Source organism: Cornus florida, unplaced genomic scaffold (genome assembly GCF_030987335.1).
Source record: "Cornus florida cultivar Cherokee Brave unplaced genomic scaffold, ASM3098733v1 CherokeeBrave_3.0.0_Hap2_Chr04, whole genome shotgun sequence".
NCBI lineage: Eukaryota > Viridiplantae > Streptophyta > Magnoliopsida > Cornales > Cornaceae > Cornus > Cornus florida.
In genome coordinates this window covers 87,012,535-87,029,114 of record NW_026775574.1, presented here as the reverse complement: position 1 = coordinate 87,029,114, position 16,580 = coordinate 87,012,535, and positions in this window count along the sequence as shown.

Below are 16,580 nucleotides of genomic sequence, written 5' to 3'. Positions count from 1 at the left end.
CCCAAGAAATGAAATCAATTACAAAGATTTATGCATTCATGCCCCTATGGGCACCGGGAGCAACCAGAGTACTTTCTTGCAAAAGTAAAGAGACGTATTTCCTGAAAACCACTCACGATAAGGATACGTGAAGTCAAAAACCAACTCTGAGCACAAGAAGTGAGGTTGTGCCAAAAACTGACAAACAGAGATAAGACGAAATAGGAAAAATGACATAATAGGAAAAAGACGAAATAGCGCATAGTGTTCAAAAACGAAAAATGCGAAAATGACTCGGTCCTCAAAGGAAGTTGTCAATTCACATGAAAGATTCTCAGAAACCAATTTTGAGCACTCGAGATGACACTAAGCGACGAAAAACCATCCACAGAAAAGAAAAGACAACGAAAAAAATTTATCCGCAAAATTTGAGGAAAAAGGGAAAAAGAAGAAAATGACCGGGTCATTACAGTAATGCCATGAATAGGAATACTATCGAATAGAGGAATAAGACACAGGTACAAATAAATAAATAAATAAAGAAAAAGAAGAAGTTTTAGTAACACAACATAGAAGAGGTAATCAATTAATCATGAGGAAAACTTCTCTCCCTCCCCCCCCCCCCCCCTCTCTCCTCCTCATCCTCCTCCTCCTCCTCCTTCTCCACCACCACTCCACCATCCTCCACCGTCTAACGCTCCCCTAATCCGTCACCCACCACCCCCTTTACATCTTCCTCCTCGCACTATTCCACCATATAACCATGCGCTACTTTAGCAACGCGCAGGTACCAGTAAACAACTTCCCATCCGCAAACCTCCACTGTACCCTCAGAAAAAGCCTTCCCCTCCCCCCACACATCAGCTTAGAGCATGATCTGATCTTGAGTATGACATTATTGCTCACAAAAATAGTACACATCACCTCACCCCACCAGCAGACACTACAAGTCAACTGTATCATTGGCCAAGGGTACCATCAGTCACTTGGTTAACCATGCCAAGGTTAAGGCCACTTTGCAGCAGGATAGGTTGCTCAATCCTTCTAACAAAGTCATTGAGGATGTTATTTACCTACCTGAGGGAATTGATGCAACTATCATGGATTCGACCAAATTCCAGCTCATTGAAGAAGTTGATAAGCTTCAAAGTCTTTTTAAGCAAAGAAATGATGAGTTACTTGTGGCACAGACTAAAAATAATCAGAATATTTCACTCTCAGAGGAAATTGTAGCTCTTAATTAGGAGTATTTTTTCAAGATTGGAGGCAACATCTTCTTTTCTTACTCATCCTCTATTGTCGGATTCTACTCAGATGGGCAAAAAAAGGGCATTGTTGCTTTATGGTCCGCCACAGGGTGTTAATCACGTGCCTCCACACCCAAATGGAGGTATTATTGGTACAAGAAAACTATATTCAAATTCAAATTTTTTGAATTTTGGGGCTTTTCCTGTACCTGCCACTGCCATAAACCCAAAGCACCCTATTTAAGATAATCAGTTGTCTAATCAATCTAACAACTCGATCCTCCTTCTATTTCTACCTTAACCAGATTAACCAATTGGTTTCAACAGCTCAACTTAATTGCAGTAATCAGGTCAAAGAGGAACCAAACATCTCAGCAAACGACATTACTTTTGTTGGGGATGAACTAGCCTCTTCTCTGAATTCCATTCAAAAGGATGCAGATTCCAAGAGTCATCATTCTCCCATCAATGCTGGTATGGATTGTGCAAAGAGTTGGTCTTCTATGGCTCAGGCTTCTAAGGATAAACATGATTTGGAGTTCTTTGAGCCACTAACAAACAATGACATGGTATCTTGCTTGTTAATCCTCCGAATAAGCTTAGAGAGATTGGGGCTTCATACTAGCGGAGATTCCTCTTGGGGTTTTTCAGGAAGAAAATGCCTTCTAAACACATCGCTAAGCTTGTTCATAAGGTTTGGGACACTTGGGGTCTGTAGAAGGTTGTGGTAAGTAAAGATGGCACATTTTTCTTCAAATTTGTTACTGAGTAAATGTGTAAGAAGGTCGTGGTAGGAAGACAATGGTATTTTGCAGGTACATCTCTTTAAAGCTCTGGCAACCTAATTCACCACCCACTGATAACAATGATGCATTCAAGTGTCTCTCTAAATGGATCAAGTTGTTTAATGTACCCCTTAACCTCTGGTCCCCAAAGGGTTTGAGCTACCCTGCCAGTGCTATTGGGAGGCCAATGTTTGCAGACACAACTACACAGAATAGAGACAGAATTGATTATGCAATGATTTGTGTCGAGATTAATCCAACATCTACCTTGCATAGTACCTTCCAAGTCAAAACTAGAGGGAACGAACAAAAAGGATACAATTAAGGCTCATTATCTATAGCTGCCTCTATACTGTACTATTTGCTCCTATTTTGGTCATTCCACTGATAAGTGTGAAATGAGAGGCACTAGTTCTGGCGGGGAATGTCAACATTCTCCCAGTAATCACAAAACCCAAGAGTGGTACATGGTTACTAGAAAGAAGAAGAAGGATGTCCATACTAGCTCAACCTGTTATCTTATTCCCAATCATTTCCCCTCTACCAAGCTAGGATGTGAGAAAACACAATCTTCCAAACCAACTACTGGTACTGCCTAAAGCATGAAAGAACCCACTTCAATATCATTACCCCTAACCCAGACAACATCCCTACCATCCAACACAAATACCCATTCATCCATACAGCTCAACCAAGTTACTCAAGGCCATACACCACCCACATTGCCCTACTCAACCAATAATGCATCCTCTCCTCAGGCAAAGAAAAGAAAGGCTTTTACACTGGTGGTGGATTTCTCTCCTTACATGAAGTTATCAGCTCCTAGAAGTCTTCCTCTACATGGTATAACATCCAATGCTCATACCATATCTCTTCTTCCTCTCTTACCCCTTACCATTACTATATCATACCATATTACCCTTGATGTTGCTGCTCAGACCCTTGAGGGGAATGATTATTCAAATAGTCTGGATCCTTCTTCTGATAAGGATGATCTCTTAATCTCAAATCAGAGTTCACATGATCCCTCATAGTCACCTATCCTAAACAAATCTAGTAAACCAAGAAAGCCAGTTCATATTAAACACTTTAAGATTGACAAAAGGGCCAAGAATGGGAAAGCTAAGATGATTAGTGTTGTTACCCTTAAACGGTTTAGAGATTTGTGCTGTCTTACCTCATTATCCTCTTAATGAATTGGGTTGTATGGAATATTAGGTGGCTGAACTTTCCCCTAAAACAAGTAAAAGTTAGGAATCTCATTAGGGATTTAGATTTGAGTCTTGTGGCTCTATTGGAAACAAAAGTTTCTTGTGATAATGTTTATCATATACACAGGGTTATTGCACTAACCTAGAATGTGAGATGTAACTATTTATCCTCTAATATGGGTAGGGTTTGGATCCTTTAGAACCCCCTAAAGGTGTCTCGAATGTCTTTTTTCTGAAAATTGTCAAGCCATTCATTGCACAGTTTGGCTCATTGATCTTAAGGTCAAATGTTTGGCTTTTTTATATATACATACTACTAATATCGATGTGGAAAGAAGACCACTTTAGAGAAGTTTGAATGAACAAAGTTGCTCTGATTTACCTTGGATTCTCATGGGTGATTTTAATATGCTCCTGTATGTTAGTGAATCATTTGGGAATGCACTAAGATGGACCTCTGGTATGCATGATTTCAAGACCTGTCTACATAGAATTGGGCTTGAGGACATGAGGTTCAGGCATATACTTCACATGGTCAAATAACAGCTTAAGTTGTGCTAATGTGTCTAGGAAGCTTGATAGAGTGTTTATTAATCAAGCATGGATGAACAAGTTCCCTCAAGCTGAATGTTGCTTCCTGCTATATGAAATTTCTGATCACTCACCAATGGTGGTTAAGCTTGGTATCATCTCTTCTAGAAGGAATATACCTTTTAGGTTTTTCAATTTCTGGACTTTGAATCCTAAATTTTTGGATATTGTTGCTGCTGGATGGTTGTTGGAGTTTCAAGGAACTAGGATGTATAGGGTTGTGAGAAAACTTAAAGCATTTAGGCATCCACTTAGGATGCTCAACAAGAATGACTACAGTGACTTGTCTTCAAGAGTAGCAGCTTACAAGGATGATATACTACACTGTCAGGAATGTTTGGACATTAATCCTGTTAAAGATCAACTTAGAATGACATAAATAGATTTGGCCTCCAAGTTATCTGAATTGTGTATGGCTGAGGAAATGTTTTATAAACAAAAAAGCTTAAATTTTTGGTTAAAGGAAGGGGATCAGAACACTTCTTTTTTCATGAAGTATTTCTCATCTAAAGCAAATAGGAGAAATGTCCACTCTATTACTGATTCTAATGGTGACACATTGCATGGTGATGAACTAAAGGCTGAAATACTCAACCATTTTCAGACACTGCTTGGTCAATCCATCTTCCAATACTCAATTATGAACTCTTTTTCTAATCTCATCTCTAAGTCTGTTCCCCCTCACATCATTCCTTCACTCAATGTCATTCCCACAGACTTAAAGATACAGAGTTGCATCCTATCCTTCCATTCATACAAAAGTCCTAGTCCAGATGGATTCAATGCATGTTACTTCTCACATGCTTGGCCCATTATTGGTTAGGAAGTCATTGGTACCATTAGGGATTTTTTTCATCACTGGAAGGATGCTCTCTGAAATAAATTGCTCCTAAATTATTTTGGTCATTAAATCTCCCAATCCAATTAGTGTTAATAATTTCAGGCCTATCTCATGTTGTAATATCATTTATAAGTGTATCTCTAAGCTTTTGGCTGCCAAAATTAGTCTAGTATTACATTCACTCACCAGTAATTCACAAACTGCATTTGTAAAGGGAAGACAAATTATTGAAAATATCATCATGGCACATGAACTTCTAAATGGTTATCACAAAGCCTCTCATCTTCCTAATATATTGTGCTATTAAGGTAGACTTAAGAAAGGCATTTGACACTTTACATTAGCAATTCATTCTAGATGCCCTCCTTCTCTTTAGGTTCCCTAATAATTTCATTCACTGGATATCCCAATGTATTACTACTCCATCATATTCTATCTCACTTAATGGTGAATTATTTGGGTTTTTTAAGGGTAAGAGAGGTGTTAGACACGGGGATCCCATATTACCCTTGATCTTTATGATTGTTATCGAGGTTTTAACTTTATCCATCAACGGTGTTATACATCAAAATCCTGGCTTCAAATACCACTAAAAATGTAGAAAATTGTCCATCTTACACCTTACTTTTGCTAATAATATACTTATGTTCTCTCATAGAAGTTTAGCATCTGTTCAGGTGCTATTTGGAAAATTGCAGAGATTTTTTTGTTGCTCTGGACTCTCACTGAACAACTCCAAAAGCTTGGTGTCCTTCGCTGGTATGGAATGTCAAGTAAGATTAGCTATTCTTTTTCTCCTACAGTTTGAGGTAGGTACACTTCTTGTCACCTACTTAGGTCTTCCATTGTCCTCATCTGCAATAACTGCAAGGGACTGCCAAACATTGGTGCAGAGGATTACTTCAAAGATCTGTAGGTGGACATCCAGGTTCTTATCATATGCTAGATGAGTTGTTTTAATCAAGTCTATACTATGTTCAATACATGTATATTGGTCACAAGCCTTTGTTTTGCCTATAGGGGTGATTGAGCAAATTAATCAGGTAATCAGGAGATTCTTCTGGTTAGGTACAGAAATGAAAAAGAGGGGTTTGAAGGTGGCATAGATCTTAGTTTGTAGACCGAGATATTATGGCGGTTTAGGCTTCCCAGATTTGGAGATGTCTAATTTGATTGCCAATTTTAAGCACATTTGAAAGTTGTGTGCCAAAAAAGATACATTGTAGGTGGCTTGGACTCAATATTATCTTATCAAGGCCAAGTCTATATGGATAATTAGACCAATTGCTCTTAGTTCAGGATTTTGAAAGAAGCTGCTCAAATTAAAGGGAATGGCTAGGGGACATGTGAGGCATAGAGTTGGGATTGGTACTGATACTATGATATGGCTTGATTATTGGCTGCTAGATGGACTTATCTGCACCCAGCTCAACTTAACTGAGATGGAAATTCTTCAACTGGACAATAATGTCAGAATTGATAGCCTGATTTTCAATACTCAGTGGGAGGTACCACTTTCATTATAGCACAATCAATTCCTTACTTATAATGCTTTCCTCAATTAACTGTAAACTATAATAATTCGTGTTAAGCCATTAATCACAAATTTACATGAATCCCATATCTTAGAACTTCATGATTTTCACATATCTATAATGCATAAATAAATAGTTAGATATAAATACCTCGATTCATGATATCAAACCTTGTTGAGATTAAATCCAACTTCTAGATCCTTTAACCACGAACTAATCTGCAACTCTGATCAATAGGCAAAGGTAGAAACTGATTTCTCTCTCTTGGCCTTTTGTACACATAAAACTTTTACGTGTTGTATCATTAATTGTACAAAATTGATGAAGTATATGCACTTTTATAAAGGCAAAGAGAGGATCAGTTTTCCTTATAGTAACATAATTCTAATTTCCATCAAAGTAAGGAATAAGAAAGGAAAACACTTCTCCAATAAGTAATTACCAAAACGGTAATTATAAGTTGACCAAAAATAAATAATATTAATTGATATCTATTTACTTACCCACCAAGTAATATGTCACATGTCCAAATCATGTGGGCCACAATTAAATAAATAATCTTACATTCTCCCACTTGGCACATATGATAATTTCTGTAGTAGTTTAGTAAAATAGTCATTAATGTGCACCATAAATCAGATTAACTCATTAAATTGGTCATCATAAATACCATGGTAAATAAATTACCAATGCGAGTCATGGCAGTTATATATCCTTAAATGACACAGTCCCTCCCATGTACCACAACACTAGTAATCTATTCAACATAGTCTATAAATGAGAAGTATCAATAATGATCTAACAATAATGTCTTTTCCAAGACTATTCCTATTACCACTTATTAAAGCAATACGTACATGTACATTAATTAATAGGAAATATCATAAACACATTTAATCAGCGCAAAATGTCAAATATATATAAGCACTATTTAAGTAATTCACAATTAAAAAATAATCATCATTGACTACATTTAAGACCCATTCTTTCAACATGTTCCATAAATGTCTTGGATGGTAGTCCATTCATTAATGGATTGCAATCATAAGTTGTGTGCTTATAATTTCAATAGACATTTGTTGTTTCTAAATATCTTCTTTAATGATAAAGTATTTCAACTTTAGAATACATATCATTTTTCATATAAGAAGATCAACAATTGCAGCATAAATTTTCAGCGATCTAAAAATGGTACCCATAACTCCAAGTCCCAAAATAAATTCTGCAACCATAAATTATAGCCTCAAAGCATGTTACAAATTAAAATTTCATAATAGACAAAGTAATCATAAATTACTTTGTACTTTTTCATAATATTGTTCCTCCAACCAAATCTTCTAGAACTCTTTTAATATATGCTTTATGAGACAATTCTAATAACAAATCAATGTGAACTATAATGAAATATTTATATTCCTATCACATAGGATGCCTCGTATATATATTTAATTTCAAAGTTCTTAGAGATAACTTTTAGTTTCATATAATAAACTAAGATCACTACTAACAAATAAAATATCATCAATATATAGAATCAGAAATATAAACTTACTCTCACTAACCTTCTAGTACATACACTGATCAACAGTGTTTTTCTTAAAACCAAAAGAAATAATGGTATCATTAAACTTAATATACCATTGTTAGGAAGCTTGTTTAAATCCATATATTGACATCTTAAGTTTATGGACCATGAATTCTTTACCCTCTAATATGAAGTCTTCAAGTTGTTCCATATGGACTTGCTCTTATAAACTCCTATTCATAAAAATTGTATTCACATCCATTTGAAGTAACTCTAAATCATAATAAGTTACTAATGCCATGATATTTTAAAAGATTCCTTCTTAAATACTAGAGAGAAAGTTTTTTTATAATCTCTTCATTCATGACACTAATCCATTTAGAAAAATCATTACTGTTAATGGCTTGTGAATATGTAACCGGATCCGTATATATCTCACTATATATCAAAATCAGATTCTTGCAGATATATCACATAGTCATCCGGAATAGCAGATCTCCTTTCTCTTTGAGATCGTCTTAATGTTATTCCTTATGATTCTTTTACAATCTATTCATTGGTGACAATCTCATTATAGAGTTGTTGATCATTTAATTGTTCTTCGTTATTAGACGGTTCAACAACTGAAGGAACAATTATTTCCTTATAAGTTATGGATAAAGATATTTGTACCCTAACTTCTGAAATGATCAAATTTTTATTTTTATCACTCCCACTGATTTCACCATTCTTAATGAATCTGACATTACCGGTTTCAATAATTATCGTACTATGTTCGGATAGTAAAACTTGTACCCTTTAGATTACTTAATATCCACAACATTATGGGTAACGAGGAATTACTTAACATACTCCTAACCAATTCCATAAGAGTACGATTATGTCCTACAGCTACACGCTTCTGCTGTGGCATGTATAGCAAAGTGTATTGAACACAAATGGCATACATTTCAAGGAGTTTAACAAACGGTTAGAGTATTAACATACATTTCAAGGAGTTTAACAAACGGTTAGAGTATTAACCTGTTTCATCATACTTTACATAATATTCACCACCTCTATATGACCTTATGATTTTCACTTTCTATCTAGTTATTTTTCAACCTCATTTATGTATACTTCAAGAATACCCACTGCTTGAGATTTTTCATACAACAAATAGATATATCCATAACGTGAAAAATTAACTATAAAGGCGATAAAATACTTTTCTCCTCCAAAAGATGAACATCAGAAGGTCTACAAATAATTTCAAGAAGCTATGTACTTATTGTGACTCATTTCTTTGTGCTTTTAGTTTGTCTACCCTTAATACAATCTAGACACACATCAAAATCAGTAAAGTTTAGATTCAGAAGAATCACATCCTTTACTAATTTTCCTAACCTTTCACTAGATATTGACCTAGTCTTTTATGCCAAAGATAAATTTTCTATTAATTGAGCTACGCTTAATTCTAACATTATGATACAAGATCAAAAGGATTTTAATAAATAAATCATCAAATTTGAATTTACAGAAATCATCAACAATAATACCATAACTCACAAATTATAATTTCTTAAATAAATATCATTACCAAATTTAAATGAAAAACCATTAATATAAAGTTTTTGAAATAAAATCAAATTATGAGAAATTGAATAAACATAAAAATTTTAAAATAATTTAAATAAAATCCATTGTCTAACATTAAACATAGTGTCATAATGGTTTCAACAAAACTTTTCCCAATTATCATAAATAAGAAACTCTTATTTGAATTTATGGTTTAGGCCATAAAAAATTCTTGCATCTATTAGAAACATAAATATTAGTACTTAAGTCAACCTATCATGTATTAAAAAGAATTTCAACAAGTAATTCGCAATATACAAAAGCCAAAAGCGTACTTTTCTTTTTCTAATCATTCTTTATATGTCATGTAATCTTTCAAAAAGTGTTCAATACATTAATGACACTTTTTCATTATTACATTACTTTCTTTTAGTAGATTGACCTAAATCTTTTAATTTTGGGTGTTGCTCACTTAATGCCTTTTTTGACTTATTCCTAAATTTCTTTTAAACTTCTTGAGTCATCAGATGAACATAATGATTATCTTGCTATTTAAGTTTTGTCTCCTTATAAATTAACATAATGGTCAATTAAATCACTTTCCACTTGTCTTAATAGTGTTAATTCGAAATGAGCCATACTGAATAGACAAAAAATTGAGAATAAATTGAATAAGAAAATTCCCATTCACAATCATCCATAAGGTTCTCAATTTTACAGCAACATTAGTCATTTAAAAATACGATCATACATGGTACGAGTACCAACAAAAAATTCATAGTAGTTATATCAATTAATAATTTTCGTTTTAGATATTTATCTACAACAAGAAAACATTCTTATAATCAAATATTCCTTAGCACTATCACTATGAGGAACAATTATTCGCATAACCATAATGCTTAATCTGTTCGATCTCTCCCAAGCTTTATGGAAAATCTTTTCTTCCTCACTGTTTTTATCAGTAATAACAGTAAGTTTCTCAATTTAAAATGTTAAATTAAGATTTAACACATCTAAATTTTGAACTCAACTTACTCATTTCATTATGAGAAGTTAGTCATATTGAGAATCAGAACAGATGTAGCATGCGCATTAAGGGATGTAATAAAACAAATATAATAAGATAAAATCTTAACAACAATAATACTTTGAGTTAACAACACGTATGTATAACTTAAAAATATAATTACAATGTATAACTATAGAACCCCTTTGGGTGGCAACTATAAAATACTAATAATGATGCTTACATGTATTTATATGTATACCTTTATTGGTGATACATTATTTAATTAAACAAATAAGTTACCTTTGAATATCCTATATTTACCTAATTAAAAAAAAATACATACGACCCTTTAATTTTTATTTAATCACTTGAAAATCAATTCCCTTTCAGGAATTATTTCTTATAATTAAATAAAATCAATATTCATGAATATCACAAAAAATTATAAGCATCATAATTCATAAAATATTGCAATTATATTTACTACTAAAATTAATATTCATCAACTATTATGGTTAGGCCACTTTGGTAGATACCAACCTTTACATAATATGAATATTAAATTAGATAGTAACTAATTTATGATTAATAATGTCTATTACAAAAATTAATATTCATCAATCATTATGATTGGGCCACTTTAGTAGCTACCAATCTTCACATAATATGAATATTAAATTAGACAGTAATTAATTCATCATTAAGTTTTATTTACTACTAAAATTAATATTCATCAACCATTATGGTTAGGCCACTTTGGTAGATACTAACCCACACATAATATGAATATTAAATTAACTAGTAATTAATTAATTATTAATTTACCCATTTAACATTATACACACATACCCATAATTGTCGATTAAAGTTTAAGCAACTTCGATCTCAAAAACTTAATAATCCGAAATTTCATAGAAAATATCTTTTTATTTTATATACATAATAAAATATATTATTTTATTTTCGGACTTAAAAATCATAATTGAATCAATTTAAAATTGATTTTACAATATGTACGTATGTTTGGGTACGAAACAACAAGTTATTTGCATGTCTAATTTATTAGATTAACTTTCTAAACTCACAAAATATTCTAGAAATTCAAATTCCTAAAATAAATAAACCAATACATATATTTTATGTATTCAATAACTTTAATTTTAATTTATTTTAAATTAAAATCAGAATCTTCAAATCATTGGACAAATACTTATAACAATAATTTAAACCTCTTTAATAAAATAAATAAATACACAAACTTTATGTATTTATTAATTTTTAAATAATAATAATAATGAGTCTTTGTAATCCTTTCACAACTGACTGTTTCTATAAAACAATAGCAAGACAAATGCTATTATTATTATTATTATTTTAATTCAATGTTCTTTATTAGCCATGCACGAAAATCAATAACCTAAAACATTGAAGTTGTTTGTCTTACACACATTATGCATACATTTGTTCTATTACACATATGTAAACTATGTATCAGTAACCAACTTTCATAATTTAATTTTGGCTCGAAAATTGTGGTACCCAAACCCAAAAACCACACGAACTGATCTAAACATACGATTCTAAAAGAATGGATTATACAATCATTTAATTTTAAATTTATACATATTATTTATGCAACTTTAATGAAAAATAATGAGTTCCTAAACCGTTAGCTCTGATACCACATGTAAACTATAATAATTCATGTTAAGCCATTAATCACAAATTTACATGAATCCCATATCTTAGAATTTCATGATTTTCACATATCTATAATGCATAAATAAATAGTTAGATATAAATACCTCGATTCATGATATTAAACCTTATTGAGATTAAATCTAACTTCTAGATCCTTTAATCACGAACTAATCTGCAACTCTGATCAACAGGTAAAGGTAGAAACTGGTTTCTCTCTCTTGGCCTTTTGTACACATAAAACTTTTACGTGTTGTATCATTAATTGTACAAAATTGATGAAGTATATGCACTTTTATAAAGGCAGAGAGATGATCAGTTTTCCTTATAGTAACATAATTCTACTTTCCATCAAAGTAAGGAATAAGAAAGGAAAACACTTCTCCAATAAGTAATTACTAAAAAGGTAATTATAAGTTGATCAAAAATAAATAATATTAATTGATATCTATTTACTTACCCACCAAGTAATATGTCACATGTCCAAATTATGTGGGCCACAATTAAATAAATAATCTTACATTAACTCCATAGTCTACCGCCTCCTTCAATAGATTCTGATAGTGTGGAATGGATATCAGGTCCTACAATGCAATACTCACTTAAGCACACTATCCTTCGTTTCATTCCTCCATCTATTGCATTTACTTTGAGTCATCTCATTTGGTTTAAACATCATATTCCAAAGGACAGCTTCATTTCTTGGTTGGCTTGTAGAGGCATATTACACACTCTAGATTCAAAACCTATGAGGAACAAGCACTATGTGAATGCTTGTTACTCGTGTCTCGCAGGTAGTGAATATCTTTATCATCTATTTTTCAAGTATAGATACTAGTGGCATCATTTTCGAGTTTATTCAGCATGTGGCAGGCTTTTATATCCAACCAGACAATTGGGTAGACCACGTTGCTTGGTGCTCTAAGTTTTGGACAACAAAGCAATTCACCACCCATAAACTTCTATTATCTGCAACCATTTACTTTATCTGGAATGAAAGGAATGCAAGAGCATTTAGGAAAAGCTCTACATCACCACAACAGATAATATATAAAATCAAGAGTTGTTTGAGAGCAAGATTCTCTTCTTTGGAGCTGAAGAATGGTGCTGATTTAAGGACCTTGGGAAGCCATCATGACTTATTACAATTGTTTCTACAATGGTGTGCAGCTGCAAGTGGTCATGCTAGGTGCTTCACAGAGTAACTGTAATGCATTGTCCTTTGCTTCTCTACTTGCTTGTTCAAGATTGGGGCGATTGGGTTGCTGTGTTTGGAGTTCTACTTGGTGCATGGGTTTTAATTGTTGCTGGTACAAGGCACGAGACTTGCTGCTGGGCTAATTTCCTCATGGATTGAGGATGTGGGGTTATTACATTGTTAATTTAGGTATCTTGATAGTTAATTTGGATTTGGATATGGTTGATTTGTATCTATGGTTGTTGCCTTCAGGCTGTACATTCATGTAACTCTTCTTTTTTATTTGTCTTATTTTCGTGTTGTTATCGTTGTAAACCTATGTATTTATTTATTTTAGTTGAAAAATAATAATATGATATGTTATTATATATAAATAATAATTTTTATTAATTTTATCTACATAATTATTATTGCAATCTCTAATTTAGAATTTAGAGTTCAATGTTTGTTGTGTTCCCTTTTTTTTTTCTTTTTTTCTTTTTTTCTCTCTAAGTAACCCATAATATACTTTGAATTGTATTGAATAATACAAAATTAACTGGTGTCCAGAAAGTGAACTACAAAAGTTAAGCTCCAGATTTGAACATCACTTAAGAGAAGTAAGTGAATGAGTGAGTATAATTAGTTTTGAAAAGGTTTTTCAATATTTTCAGGAGTCAAAATATGTTGAGACCCTTATACTTAGATTTTCGAGAAGATATTTATATGATAAAAAATTAGACTAGATAAATTTTTCAATGATATAATATTCGAGGAATTTTGAGTTTATTTGACCACTCACGTTAGAGAAGCCAAGCCAATTGGACAAACTCTGAAAAAAAAAATTTCAGAATGCTAGCAACATATTAAGGATGAGAAATTATTTAGATGATTTTGTACCACATTAACAGTACTTGGTGAACCAAATTAATTCAGATTCTTCAATTAAAAAAATGACTTCACAAGAGCGTATTAGTATTATTATTATTATTATTATTATAAAATAATTTAAATAAGAGTTTGAATTAAATTGGTTTATCAAGTATTAAATGGTCCAAAATTATTTAATAATTTTTTGTTAAAGATTTTTCACACTAGCTGAAAAGTAATCTCCAATATATTTTTATGTTTCAGAACACCCCCAAGCTGGTTCTGATTTTCATCCCCAACCGGTTGGAGGTGTCCTAAGAGGCTTGAACTTCACCTTTCTTTGACTTATTTTGAACTCCTTTTTCAACCTAAGACGTCCTTCAATATTTTACACTACTTTTTCCACACTTTCAAGGACTCTTAGTTATAAATACTCAGCTCTTGATGAGATTTTCAGAGAGTGAATGTGCACAGAGAGATGCACTGTTGAAGAAGCTGAGACCGAGTTTTTGAGACGAAAAATCAGTCATAATTTTTTGAGAGTACTCCGTATTTTTTATTTTTTTTTAGAGCACACACATGTGAGTGTTTTAGCGCTAAAAACTTACTCTGATTGACGGTAGTTTGGGCTACCTACTATCTACAGATTATTCAGTTCAATCAGATCCATGCTCGTGAGTGGAAAGAAAGGGAATCATGCTCATGAGTGGAAAGAAAGGGAATCAATCACTACAAAGGAAACATATTGTTCGATTGTTTATTCAACAACCTGTCTACAAGATCGCAGAGCAATTTTTTTATTTCATACTCTACTTTACAAATTTATTTTTATTACTTTGTGTTATTGATTTATTACGTGTTAATTAGTTAAAATAAATAAAAAAAATTAATTTCATTTGAACAAGTAAACTAGACCCATTCAGTCTTCCTCTACCATTTTATTACTACTTTTTGTGGTAAATATGACTTTTATGTGAGATCAAACTTCACATCACTTTCATAACGTGCATTATAAGTGCCAGCCGTGTCCAACAACAAAATAATCAAATGCATATAAAGACACTTTTTTTTTTTTTTTTTTTTTAAATGCATGTAAAGACACTTCTAATCATATTTGACACGTATTCAAGACATTTTTTTAATTGTATGAGGGTTTGATATCTCTTAAAACCACAAATAAAAGTTTCTCTGTTTCTTAGAAGGTGGAAAGGAGTAGAGATGGGAAACAAATTAATTAGCCTTACTTGATTTATAACTCTGAGAATAGTTTTCTAATATTAAAAAATTAAAAATAGAAAATTGTACAAAAAATTCTGCTTAATTTAGTTTTTTGAAAACTGTTTTCTGAAAATTCAGTTATAAAAAAATCTATTTTTCAATAATTGTCTTTTATTTTTCTTTGAAAATTATTTTCTATTCTTAAAATTCTTGAAAACTGTTTTCAAAATTCCTAAACAAGCAAGTTTATTTAGGAATGACAACTCTAGAATCTCATTGGTTGTCTTTTTACATGTATATAACCCTGATGTAAGACAATTTTATCTAGTTAGTATTTCTTATTGATTAGATTTCTTAATTATTATTATTATATATCTATATATATATATATTTATAGGAAGTTTAGTTTTATTTAATTTCTTTAAGGAATTATTTTCCTTATGCTATTAAGTTTTTTTATGTTTTTAGTTTCCTTCTAGTATTAGGTTTTTTTTTATTATAAATACATGTACTGCCAAGTGCAGAATTAATTTTTATTCATTCAATTATCAAATAATATATCAAATTTTTTTGAATTCTCTTTCTGTTTTGTGGATTCAAAACACCCACCTTGTGGATTCAAGGTAACATATTCCTCGTGAACAAATTTATCGCTTCCGCTTATGTCAAAAAAAATTCACCTATCGAGAAACCATTGTTAGTCTTGGGGAAAGCTGTCCACTGCTGTTGCCGTTGCCAAAAAACACGTGAAGAAAGAGATGGAAGGGTTTTGCAGAGGAATGAGAGGAAGGGTTGTGAGCAAAGGAAGGGAGAGAGGGTTATAAGTAAATAATTTGTTGTCACGTGGAAGTTGGTTTTTTTGTAGGTATATTATTTTCGTCAAAAGTAGCTTTTTTCTTTACATAATTAGTTTAACATTGATCTATTTATTGTTAATTTATTCGGTCAAAACAATTCCTCTGTCTCCTCTTGATATTAACAACTTGGGAAACAGATACAAAAGATTATAGAATATTTATGCATCATGTGATGAAGAGCGAGATTATATATATATATATATAGAGAGAGAGAGAGAGAGGGGTTTGAATTTGGAATGTGGATGACCAATATAATGGAGGTGTGTTCTATTTCACGAAAAAGTCTCGTGTACCGTTGTATTCTTACTGATTTATGTATTTAGTCACATAAGTAAAATTATTTATTTAAGTGTACTTATCAACTTTTAATTATTCGGTGATATATATATATATATATATATATATATATATAGAGAGAGAGAGAGAGAGAGGGGTTTGAATTTGGAATGTGGATGACCAATATAATGGAGGTGTGTT